Source organism: Alligator mississippiensis, chromosome 5 (assembly GCF_030867095.1).
Source record: "Alligator mississippiensis isolate rAllMis1 chromosome 5, rAllMis1, whole genome shotgun sequence".
Taxonomy (NCBI): domain Eukaryota; kingdom Metazoa; phylum Chordata; order Crocodylia; family Alligatoridae; genus Alligator; species Alligator mississippiensis.
The window spans coordinates 206,308,316-206,322,243 of NC_081828.1; the positions used below are offsets into that span (position 1 = coordinate 206,308,316).

General features: G+C 42.3%; 1 non-coding gene across 1 annotated transcript; it reads right to left on the reverse strand.

Annotated features, from left to right (window-relative positions):
- Window positions 1–8,865: 8,865 nt before the first annotated feature.
- On the reverse strand, window positions 8,866–8,950 carry TRNAR-UCU (transfer RNA arginine (anticodon UCU)). The gene is given in 2 exon segments: window positions 8,866–8,901; window positions 8,914–8,950. It is a non-coding gene; the product is annotated as a tRNA-Arg (tRNA).
- Window positions 8,951–13,928: the final 4,978 nt, after the last annotated feature.

The following is a 13,928-nucleotide window of genomic DNA, read 5'->3' on the forward strand; positions in this document are numbered from 1 at the left end:
AGCAGCAGAAATGCAAGACCCGTGAAATGTCCTCCTGTAATGTCAATCCATCATAGGAAAAAGGGCCCATAAACACAGCCTCTAGTACAGAACAAGGCCATACAATTTTATTTATTTATTTTAATCCCCATGATAGCCTGTGATCTGGAATAGACAGTGCCTACCTGAAATGCACGTTCAGGAGCTGGTTCTTCAGTTGCACAGAGCTCCAGCTGCTTTCACCATCCGAACGCGCTCCACGGCCGGAGTATTCCAGAGTCCGTGAATTGTCACGAGCCTGAAAAGGCGCTTTCAGAGACCATTCATGATCTCAGGAAGTCTGACAGAGAGAAATAAAGGTATAGCAGAACAAGAGAGATGCTGATCCCTGAAGAAAAACGATTCACACCAACTGAGAATCTGACCCAGTAGTAGACACATACAGAGCAACCTTATACTTGTTAGAGGAAATCAATCTAAGCTAACCCATGCTTCTTGATCCTGATTGAGGATAAAATAAGAATAGTTCTAGTTTCCTTTTGTCATAGATTCCTCATGACAAAGCAAAACATTTTATTGTGCTAGAGCTCTGCCTTGCAACCTTTTTGAGAGCATCTGCTATCAGGGACCACCTGCCATCTGACAAGAGCCTGCACCAGTCCCACTAAGCCCTAGAATCTCAAAACAAGACAAAATTCACTCTCCCTCCCTAGCTGCCCACTATTCCCCACTTCAGGTTCCTGCCACACTGTTTACAGGTGGCCCAAATGAGCTTGACAGAGCTCCCAGGTGTTCCCCAATTCCTTCTCAGGCCCCAGTGAACCTATTCATAGTTGCTGTGGAGTTGCACACCCTCCACACTCTTGAACCTTTCATGTTTACAAACTTGAGAGTTTCTAGGGGAGAAAAAAAATCACCTCTCGACTCTGCATGACAAGGGAAATATTAGAACGTGTTAATGCAGTGTTTTCCCAGTTAAGTATGTCAAGTGCTACAGCTCAGTCATGCTCTCTGCCTTTCATTATAATGACTCAAGATACACCTCTACCCTGCCTTCTTCTTCTACTCCACTTTAATTATAACTACCTGGTTCTGATTTTCATTTAGCATATCTAAGTACATATTGATTTAGAAACTCTTATATAGTAGAAAACTTGTAACAGCAAAATAAAGTAGCAGCAATAATAAAGTTCATTCAATGGTCAGAATTTATCATTGCCTTTTCAGCAGGCAAGTGTTAACCCTTTTAAAATGCTAAGTTAACACAGAAACACGTTAAGGACTCATGAAAATTAAAAGCTAAAACAATCAAAGAGGCATTACTCTAAAGAGAACTTCTATGTAGCCATGCCTTCATTAGTATTTATTGCACTACTATATGATAATGGGATATTTAATTAAAACAAAAAATCAATTTCATTGATCTGAATTTCACGTTTAATTTAAAAAATGTTGCTCAAGACACATACAAAAAAAAAAAGATTAGGATGTATACGTTTTTAATTTATTCCCTACTTTTTTACGCCTTACTATCCTTATATTACTCATTACCTTCCTTGTCAATTCAGTGAAAAACCTCCAGCACAATCCCAGGCACAGATTTAGCAACTTCTTTTTTTTATTTTTTTTTTTACTTTCTACTCTCTGGGCTCTAACAGAAGTCAATGGACCAGAGTTTTCACATGAGTATAGTAACGATGAGTATAGTAAATCTTAGTAACAATGAGCTGCAGTGTTTCTTCCTACCCAGTTTTGAGGGCCCCTCTGACTGGCCTGCTGGGGAAAAGGGTCCTGCCAGGGGGAGCTTATATTAGGAGACATGTATAGAGCTCAGGGGGCACATCTACATGTGCACCTTAACGCACAGTAATCTATTCTACTGATCATTAAAGCAGTGCATAAAAAAACATGCTAATACACTAATGCACATTACAATAGGCTACTGTACATTAAGTGTCACCTAAAAAGCATGTACTTGTGCTACTGCACATTAGCGAAGCCTAATGTGAATTTATTTAGTACTTCATACTGGAAGTGCTAAATTTAATGTACATTAGGAAAAGTGCATTGACACACATGTAGACATGCCCAGGTAGTTGTAAAGGAATGTGTATGCCATCAGCTTGTCACAACCAAATTCTGCAAATAACTTGTACTATCCATTGATTTAACTGCACACAGCATCAAAATGCTGTATCCCCTAATATAAAGCACACTTTTTAGAGCAAAATATATCTTTGAAAAGATTGCTGACATCTTAAATTCAAGTAAAAAAAGAAATTCTCTGCTATGCTCCTTATAGAGGTTGTATCCTTGTCTTTATTTGATGTCTTGGTCTTTTCTTAAATTGAGAATCAGAAAATATGATTGTTCCCTCAATTCAATGGTACTATAGTCATAGTAATTTGGTACCATTTACCACGTTCATCAAGAGCCTGTGCTCTGGTCCCATTAAGCTGTAAAAGATTTATGGACATGCTTACAATTTAACCCTGCGCTAAAGAACTTTCCTCCACAAAGGACAGATGGCTTGCTAACCTTGCCCGAGGCCTCAATCACATAGAGCATTTTTACACATGCAAGCGCCGCAGCGCAGTTGTGTAAGCAGCAAAATGCACACCTGCACTGAGAAAAAGGCAGCGGTGTGCTTTTGAATGAAAACACCTCGGAGGTGCTTTAGTTCAAAAGCGCACCACTGCCGTTTTCTGCGTGCTGATGCACATTTCGCCACTTATACAACCGTACGCAGCGTAGTTCGCCTCGGCTCACGCGCAGAGCACTTGATTAATTGAGTCTGCTCCAAAGCGGCAGATCTCTGGCACGTCATGGGAAAAAGTATGTGTATAAATGCCCATAAATTCTTTTGAAAAGGATAATGAAGTATGCATGTTTCTCACCCAAGACCCCAATTTATTTGCTTCTCTGCCCTAATAACTATCTTTTACCCCAGCTCCATTCATTCATCCTCCTATTCCCTCAACCAATAACTTGGACTCAACGCAAGATAATAACAAAGCATTCCCGTCTTGACTCTGTTGAAATCAGTGGTAAAGCATGGACTCAGTGTGATAGGGAACAGGCCTTTAAAGTGTGGGACAGATGTGTAGGAAGCAGATGTAAAAGGATTCAACTGTGTTTCCAAGACACGCTTACAATATCCCTTATGCAAATGGTTGCAGTAGGCATCTAAAAGCAATAGTCAAGTGAGGCCTTAAGCTACTAAACAACTAGCAGATATCCAATAAGCATGGTACAAAATCATTTTGCTCTTAATATAAAAATGTTTTGCTTTCCAGTTTTCCCTGCAAAGAGATTCTCCTGCACAGAGGGCAGGCAATATGCTATGTCCACTGGTTTTCTCCAGCCCTTTTTGAATTTTGGTGAGCAGAATTTATTATTAAACACCAAATACATTTGTTTTTTAATTAAATCTGGGATTTTTAAACGGTGCCTAACAGCATGAAGCACCCAAATTGCTTCACATTTAAAAACAACCCTGAAAGAGAGTATTTTCCCCACTCTCATAACTTTGAAGTTCCTTGAAATACCTCTCCACCAGCTCTTCAAATAGCAACAGCTCTGAATTGTGACCAGACATGGAAAATTGCAGCCCAAAAATAGAATTTTGCAGAAGCAGGCAAAAATAAAAATTAACCTTTAAATAGATCACTGTTGTGGACATTAATTTCAGGGCTGGGCTGAAACTTAGCACAAAAGGCTCCTACAGGTTGGGGCTATGGGCTAGTTCAGGCCTGTCCCAGCATAAACTAGAGCAAACTTAAGGACTGTTTTTACTAATTCCTAAAAACTCAACTCAAAGAGCCAGGCAGTGGGGCGGTGATGGCACGGAACGGGCCCTTCTGCCCACACAATAACCCCAAGAACATCATCTCTAGTGGCACTCCACTTGATTGGCTTCCACCCCCTTGCACTACCAGCCCACTAAAGTGACTGCGACATGGATCTGTGACACTGAGTCTTCATTGTGTGTCTAGGTTCAAAAGGAACAAAAAATTCATAAACTGGCTTGACACTAAGAACCAAGGACTGAGCAGTGACATTGGCTTTATGGCATATTATAAAATCGACATGACTCCTAGATTCATAAGTGTTAGGGTCAGAAGGGACCTCAATAGATCATCGAGTCCGACCCCCTGCATAGGCAGGAAAGAGTGCTGGGTCTAGATGACCCCAGCTAGATGCTTATCTAACCTCCTCTTGAAGACCCCCAGGGTAGGGGAGAGCACCACCTCCCTTGGGAGCCCGTTCCAGACCTTGGCCACTCGAACTGTGAAGAAGATCTTCTTAATGTCTAGTCTAAATTTGCTCTCTGCTAGCTTGTGGCCAGTATTTCTTGTAACCCCCGGGGGCACCTTGGTGAATAAATCCTCACCAATTCCCTTCTGTGCCCCCGTGATGAACTTATAGGCAGCCACAAGGTCACCTCTCAACCTTCTCTTGTGGAGGCTGAAGAGGTCCAGGTGCCCCAGTCTCTCCTCATAGGGCCTGGCCTGCAAGCCCTTGACCATATGAGTGGCCCTTCTCTGGACCCTCTCCAGGTCCCTCTTGAAGTGCGGCGCCCAAAACTGCACGCAGTACTCCAACTGAATACTGCATGCACTGAGTACTGAGTACTAACTCCTGAAGTTCTTCCTTCATACTACAAGAGATAATGACTCTCCTTCCTTTGATAGGTCTTGATCTCCCATTAATCAAGCTGATTTTTGACTGTTAATTGTTTGTCTGCTGCAGGAGACTCTCTTTCCTACAGTTTCACAGTCCTATATGCTATTTTTAAATCATTCATCGCTATACCTGTATCTTCCCACAGACCTGAGGAAGAATGTCTTGCATTCAAAAGCTTGTCTAACTATCCCAGCCATGAAGTTAGTCCAATAAAAGCTATCGCCCACAAAAAATCTTAGGTTCAAAAGTAAATCTTGCTCTCACATGGAGCTCTTCAGCCTGGGTGAATCAGAGTCAAGAATCATATATCCCTGCTTTCCAAAGGGAACATTAGCTCTGTTTGTCACATTCATGGGTTGACAAAACACAGGCAATTTTTTTCAGAGTTATGTTTAAAACAGGTAAAATGTTCATCATTCCAGAAGCACTACATACTGCTATTGTTTTCATAAAGCCCAGTTTTAGAGACAGGAAGCAGTCACTCTTATCTCATCATCTCCATTTTGTGAATTTAATTTAGTTTAATTTTCTTGCCAAAGCTAAAAGCAGTCTGTGTTGAGAGTACTTTGCAGCAGCATTAACACCACATTCAGGCAAATCACATTTGTATTGTTCCTGTTCTGTAAAAATGTTAGTGACTTACAGGAAAGGCTTGATTATTTATTTATTTTACATACTGTTAATGCCAAGAATGTTCTTTCATGAGAAATGTCTAGCAATACGGGTAAGCTCCAAGGGACCTACGTCCATGCCTAGCGCTGAGAAATTGCCAACAAAACCATAATGAAAACAGTTTCAGCTGCATTAGAAATAAGCAAAAGTGAATGAATAATTCTCCCAAGGTCACCAGCACTTTGTGCATATTTAGAAAGATTACAGAGTCTTGAAATGAGAATATCTATGACATGAAACTCTCCACATCAGCCTGGGATAATGTTTATGGGCTCAATGATTATCCAGGTCCTAATTACAAATAACTCCAATTTTCACTTTTTCTATGTTGTCCGCGTCAGTACAAAAGACAGGTTTATCTAATACTGGTCTTATCAGCACTTGCGCTTCCCATTGTGCAGTGACTGAGAGCTTTCGGCATTCCCTGGCCGAATCAAACAAAATCAAACAGAATTTAGTTCTAATAATGCATATTGATGCAGCAATAGTTACATTGTGATGGGATTAGGAAAGCCAAGAAGCTTTAAAATATAAGGTATGGGTAGGTAAAGTTACAGCATGCGAAAACATGATGTGCCTAGAACATTATACAAAGAGGTATTATTATAGTATTAAAGGGATTTTACTGCATAATTGTATTGTTAGGCACATCTGTTTGCATGTTTATATCCCTTCACTTTCATTGGAAAGGCTGCGTGGCGTATCAGCAAGAAAACTTCCCAAATTGACGTAGGAACAGGGATGGTCAAAACATTTCCGTCCAAGTTGTTTTACCACGGAAAGCTGGTGTCTTTGATTAAACAATGTTTTTCAAGTAAAAGTGCCCGCTTCCTGTGGATAATGCCAAGTTTTAAGTGAAAAACCCAACACCAAGACACAGCAACGATTTGTTGTTGCTATATTCAGCTAACAAACAAACCCTGGAGCTAAACCTCGAAGAACTTCAGAAAAGCACAGAACGATGCCTCCTTGAAGTTGTTTTGGTGCCTCGAGTTCTTTTCCCCTCTTTCGGCCAGGTTCCCCAACCTGACGAGTTGTCTGCTATCACACACCGTGTCCAAGGACTTCCATGCAGCTCTGTGGTGGTTCCCCTGGCAGGGGCTTGTGTTCTGCATCCAATGTGCGCCCAGTGCATAGAGAAGAATAGGATTATGATACACCCACACAGTTGCTTCACTAAGGCACTGTAGCAGCATTTCTAAATTGGCATTTCCTGTTTGTGGCCAAAACTTCTGCCAATTTTATTTTAAATCTTCTGTGGGCATGTGTGTGCATACACACACACACACACACACACACACACACACACACACACAGAGTTAACATTTTTTAGGGGGGAAAAAAACACATATATACATACACACATATATATATACATACACACACGCATATTATATATATATTATACACACACACACACAAAATTAACATTTTGTAGGGAAAAAACACATATATACATACACACATATATATATACATACACACACGCATATTATATATATATTATACACACACACACACACACAAAATTAACATTTTGTAGGGAAAAAAACACAAACACATATATATACACATACACACACACACACAAATATACATACATACATACATATACACACACATACACACACACACATACATACATACACACACATACACACAAAATTAACATTTTCTAGGGGAAAAAAATTCCAGCTGGAGAAACGCTCCAGTTGCTTCACTGCTCTAACTGAAAGTTAATGTCTTTTCTGATGTTTTCGGCAGGCCACTAAACGGGCATACATGAGGATTTAAAGAGCTGAACTCCACAGTTAGGAGCACTGAAGCAATCCAAAGTAACTTCATTGACTTCACTGCATTTACTTCAGATTAAGCCTATGTTTATGACAGAAATATTGCCTAAAGCACTTTGGAAAGTGGTATTAGTAGTCACCATGAACCTCAGCATGAGTCATAAAAAGCAAAGCAATTGAAGTGATGGGACAAACATAAGCCAGGGCAGAGAAAATACACTTATGCCAAGAGGTTTGGTTCTTCACTTTCAGAAGTTACCACCATCCAAGTTTCTGTCTACATATCTACGTAGGCTTCGGGCTGTGTAACAGCGCTGTTTTGTTTTGCCTTCCGTTTCGCTGTTTCAGCAGGACAGTGTTTCATTTTAAATTTCATTGGGTTTTGAAAGCACAGTTCTGTTTCATTTTGTCAAAACTGTTTTGCTGTTTTAAATGCTGTTATGACGTTTCGCCCATAGGCTATAATGGGGAAGCACAAAACTGCCTATAACTTTGTCATTTTTTTGGCAGATTTGGATGAAAACAGCGGCAATGGTGGCCCCTGCTGAGGCCATAGATTCTGCCAGGTTTCAAGGAGAGAGGTGCAGGGGTTTCTGGGAAACTGCACCTCAAGCTGCTGACAAGCAAAATGTATGACGTGAGAATGTGTGCATGTTAAGGCGCGCCCTCACTGGCACTGGGGCTGCTACATGACACGGTAGTGTGCCCCAATGAGGCCTCCTCCTCCTGCCCTACAGCCTCAGTCGGGTCCACCACTTTAAATAACAACAGGTAAAAGAATAACTTAGTGAGGAGCAGCACAGTAGCACCAGCAGCATCTCAGGCAGCCAAACTGTAACAGAGCCTTTCTTTCCTCTCCTGCAAGAGCTTCTTCTCCAGCATGTGTGTTAATATGTGCCCTTACTGTGTCCTTCCCCCCTCCTTACCTTGTTTCCCTGCATACAAGCCCAGCTTCAGCTTCAAAACTTGAAACATTAAAAAAAGTTTCTAAACGTTTCAAGTGCCCTCGTTTCGAAGCCTTTTGTTTTGTTTTGATTTTGCTGTTTCAAGCTTGAAACGAGTCAAAACAGCGTTGAAATGAAACAGCTGGTGAAATTTCGCACCACCCTAGTAGACATCATCACCACAGTGCCCAAGCAAAACCTGCACGTACAACAGCAAACAATACACACACTTTTCTGAGCCAGTCTATATCCAGTTGTCTCAAATCCTCTGTGGGTCACTACCACCAATCAGTGTCACTACCACCTCATATAGTCATTTAAATTGTGCTTGGTGGGAAAGCCTTCTGATACAAATACTAGGGGTGTGCAAAGTAGGCCCTATTTGATTCAAATTCAGATTCAGCCTGAATCAGTGATTCGATTTGTTGATTTGGATCACTGTCCCCGATTCAATTTGGCCAAATCTGAATCTGAAGATTCGATGCCGATTCAGAGAATCAGCAATTCAGACATAGACATAGCTTTAAATGTTTTTTCTACATACCTCGAGGTACCAGCATGGCTTGTGAATGCTGTGATGCTGGGGCACATGGAGCATCCCACAGGAGTGCAGGGAAGCCCTCCACGTGCTTGGTGGTGAACCCAGAAGTGCTTCACTCCATGTGCCCCAGTATCCATAGATTTATTAGACATTAGGAGCTGGAAGGGACCTCATGAGACCATCGGGTCCAGCCCCCCTACCATAGGCATGAAGTCAGCTGGGATCAAGTGACCCCAGAAAGAGAAAAGCATGACTCTGCTGGGACTCGAACCCAGAACCTTTGAATCCCTTCACTCTCTAGAAGTCCAATGCACTATCCATTGTGCCACAGAGCCACCTACTCCCTAGATCCACCTGCTACCTAAAGGTATGCAGAAAAACCTTTAAAATTGTGCCCACGTCCAAATCCATTTGGAGGGTTCCGATTTGATTTGAAGAGATTACAGGGTCCTCCGATTCAATTCAGATTCAGAGATTTGGCTGCCAAATCGAATCAGAGACTGAAGCTTCTTACAGCCCTAACAAATACTTCATGTTCTTCAAGTTCCCAGTGAGCCAGCTGTTGTCACATCTTAACTTTAGCATCCTGCATGCAACACACAATCTCAGGCAGAACAGATGTCACCATGCTCTTACACAGAGATGAGGAAGCAAACAAATGGCTCCTGTTCTTGCTGCGACTGTCGACCAAATAAGGTACTTCAATGAAGGGCGACAAATAGGATTTGCAAACAGAATTCAGCAGAGTGTTTTCAGCTTCTAAAGTGCTCTTAATCAAAACTAATGGAAGAGGGGAAAATGTGTTATTTCCATCCTGAATGCTATTGTGTCCTTCTAACATTGTTTTTACCCATTAGCAAACCCATTAGGAACGGTTAGCCTAAATGGTTATGCATAAAGCAGCAAACTGGATGTATGCATTTATCTCAAGTTATAGCATTTTTCCCTGCCCTTCCTCCCCGCCATAATTTTCCAGTCTATGTTAAACCAACACAATAGGGAAGCAGCATGAAAAAATTCTGCACAGCTCCATCCAACATCATTTATTCACATTATAGTAAGACCTAGGAGCCCTAGTTATGGAGCAGGAGCTCCTTTGCGCAAACAGAACAAAACAATAGTCTCTGTCCCAAGTAAGTAGAAGGATGCAAACACAACAATGGTTACCAAACATAAGGAATGGACATATGACCCGGAAGGGAGGACCACAGTTGTGGCCCCTGCTCTTGGCCCCCAGTGACATTTTTAAATTGTGCATGAATCATTAGATAAAAGATATTAAGGGGCAATGAAGCCAGAACCCAGACTTTCTCTGTTCTAGGCTACCAGCCATCACTTCCAGACATAAAAGCAGGCTCCCTCTGGATTGCTTTCCTCCTGGCCTCATGACTCTTTCACCATTGGCTGCTCAGTGGACCAGTTTCTACAGGAATTTGCTCACAATCGTGCCTAGCCTTGTGGTTACAGGAAAAGGACAAGTTTAAATTTACAAGTGAAAATACAATCTAAAATCTACATAAGTGGCAAAAATGCTTCTATGTTTGGATGCATACACCTTTAGGTGAAATAGAATTCTGCCTCTTAGGCACATCTTTCTTTATTTGACTTATATGACACCCTTCCCAACAAAGGCTTGGAGCAGCTTACAATAAAGGACAGAATAACTTTTAAAACAGGAGCTCAACAAGAGAACAAAACTTACACAGGAACTAAAATATCCAGGTAAAATGGATCTCCTAAACCAGGGGTGCTCGCCCGCCAGCCTGCAGGCCAGATGTGCCCTGTGGCACTGTCATCAGGCCCACAAGGTTGTCCCCGGCTCTGGAAATTTGTCAATGGGAGAATAGTAGCACCACTCCCCCACTGTCAGATTTCCAGGCCCTGTGCACTGGTTCTGACACCTGATCCCAGCACCTGGATAGCATAAGCACCCAGCCTTAGGGCCTAATCCCAGGATGGGGTGCTGCTGGGCTCCCAGGACTCAATTCTGGTATAAGGCAGGTGTGAGGGAGTAGTGCCAGGCCCCTGGGACCCAATCCCAGCACTCAAGGGATGAGAGGGAGTGGTGCCAGGCCCCCAGGACCCAATCTCAGAATGCAGGGGGCAGGAGGGACAGCGCCAGGCCTGCAGGTGGCCCAGTCTGGCCTGTAAATGGGCTCCACACCATGCATCGGGCTCAGAGGGGCCAACAGGCTGAGTACCATTGCCCTAAGCAGTATCTCAGCCTATGTTTTTTTGCTAAATACCCATCCCAATATAAAAGGTCTTACATCACTTGTAAAAGATGTCCAGCCTCGAGCTCTGGCAGGCCTTAAGAGTGAAGGAGTTCCAGAGATGAGAAGCAATTGCAGAGAACTATCTCCTGTGTAATTTGTGACTATGTTGAATCTACATATGTTAATTTAAGGTGACTTTCTGTTGAACCTGGTAATGCCAATACACGTATAGTTTTACTTTATGTTTACAATATATTCTGTGCCTGCCAATCTGGCATCACTCTCCCACAGTTGTGGCTGAAGTCATTGATGTATGAATGCCTTGGACAAACTTAACACCTCCCACAAGTTTTTGCCAAGCCGATTTGACTCTTTCGCCCCCCTCTACATGCGCGGGTTAAGGCACGATGGCATCTAATGTGTGATCCAAACAAGTGTAGTGGATCATGCATTTGATCCCATTGTACCTTATTACCCGTGCAGGGGGAGCCCCGATCCTGAGAGAGGGGTGGTCCAGCCATGAGGACCATGCACAGCTGGGACTGAGAGCTACATCAACAGCGAGGACTTGTGGCATAGACAGGACCAAGAGTCCTGTCAGCTGTGGGGATTCTTGGTCCTGGCTGTGCATGGGGCGCATCCAAGACTGTCCCTGTCAGCTGTGGGACTCTCAGCCCCAGCAGCCACGGGGGTGCATGGAGAACCCAATGGCTGGGAAATCGCAGCAGCACCCCCACAGCTGAAAGATCACAGCAGCTGTGATCTTCCAGCCTCAAAGATACATTGTCCTCCCCTAACGCCTGGGAGATCACAGCAGCTGCAGTCTCCCAGCCGCAGACTGCCTCCACATGCAAATTAAAACTAGATAGAAACTGGCTGTAAAGTTATTACACATTTTTAAGCAATAACTTTATAATTGTTTGTACCTTTTAAAGGTGCGATAGTTAATTTGCAAGTGTAGCCAGTCTAAATTTATTGCACAATTAAAGTAATTGTGTAACAGATATAACATGCAGACATGTCCTTTGGGTCTGCACTCCAAAAGAACATGGGGACTGCTATGCAGTGTGTTTGGAGAAACCTCTTTGAAGCTGGGAAGCATGAAAGCCACCCTGCATTTGGGATAGATGTAAGAAGTAGGGACCAAGATTTCATTCATAGAGCTCAATTGTGCCTTTGTTGGGGCTGATACATAGTAGGGAAGGATTGCAGCTAGGAAGGATTCAGCTGTTTCTGGAACTCATGAAGGAACTGTTTCTACTGCATTGTACCTTTAACTGCATTGTGGCCCCTTGGATGGGACAGAGGAAAAAATTGGGGAAAATGCCAAGGCTGTTCTCTGCGTGTCCAAAGAATGGGGCCATCTGGAGAGCACGGGAACTGGGTTTGTGCCAGAACCCAAAGCAAAAGGCATAAAGTATCTCTCTGTACCATCCCCACCCTCACACATTTCCACACGAGGCCATACATTTTGGTCTGGGAAATCATGTCAACAATGGAACCAAACTGCAATGAACAAAATGACAATACATCAAGGGGGCATTGAAAGCAGTGTGGGATGAATATTCATGTAATGATAGTTAAGGAACTAATAAAGGATCACAAGGCAGTTGAGAAGAGACAGTGATAAGGATTAAAGACTTGTGAATTTATGAACTTTCTGCCATCAGATAATTGGAAAACATAATGCAAAGGATTTAATTCTATCAGTGCTTCTTATTACTATGTGTGACTTACATACAATTTAAGAGTATAGAGTTTACCATAAAAATTAAATTGATGAGAACATTACAAGGACAACAGCAACGTTTTAAAGCTTCCACCTCTGCTCGTGTCTATGATGGACGGCGGAACGTAAGCAGAATTCCAAACAAGGTATAAAATCGGCACAGATGGGAAGCACCTTTCCATTAATCCCCTAATCTCTGTTTCTGAGGTTTCTGGCTGACCTGTTCCATTGAGAGTAAGAGTATGGCCTTCAGCAACACAGCCCCACTGTATGCACAAGACTTGCCCATCAGCTAGATCCTCTCTCAGCATCCGGGCCAGATTCTATTTCCAGTACAGCCTACTGAAGTCAGTACAATAATCATTTGCACCTCCTTTTTTTAGGGCCAATCTGTGTGACATACTCCTGATATCACTCTCTTCCTGAGCAGCTCTCTGGATATATTTCCCCCCTCCTTATCCCACTCTCTGTCACTGTCATTCTCCTCTCATCCCCTTCTCTACCTTTCCCCTCCCCACTCAGACAATATGTCAACTGGATGAGATGTTTTCATCCACCTGAGACTCTCTCATCCACCTTTGCCATGACAGTAGACCTAAATATCATCAGGCATATTAATTTATTACTATAACTGCATACATCCAGAGAGTTATCAGAAAGCATTCAGAATAAGTCCATTGTTTCCCCACAGTCCATTAGTCCACTTCATTTGTCAGAAATAGAACAAAATCAATCAATTAATAAGTGAAATGGGAATTCATTTTCAGACCAGGCTTAGTTTTCGTTGTATATTTATAGAGCATGGAAATAAAGGCCTGGAATTATGCTGAGGAACTTGGGGCAGAAATTCCTCTCCATCTATTTGGCCAAAAACAGGTGTTTGAGGCCAATTCTGAGGTCCACTGTAAGCAGAATCAGGCCTTCCATTACAGCATATTTTATGGTGACAAAAGCAAGTTAACAAATGATGATGGGTAAAGTAATGTCTCCTTCTGTTTCACTTTGCACAGCTATGCAATCGACTAACAATTAACTCTGTTTTTTATTCACATCATGCTACTGGAAAGAAGTACTAGCAGCAGGTTCCATGCAAATTAAAGATAGATGAATCTGCATAATTTATTGCCCGGTCCAACTTCTAATTTGGCTTCAGTTGAATACCACGTCAAATTAGTGCATTTAGTAGCTGAGCAAATACTGAACTTAGACATTCTTATGCCCCTTTTCATTGTGCAAATATGCAGAATTAAAATCCTGACCTCATTTACATTGGTATAAAAACAGAATAACATAGCTTCCTTCAATGGTATAGGTACCATTGTAGCTGATGATGGAATCCAAATTACAGCTAGTACCTTAGTAACGCTT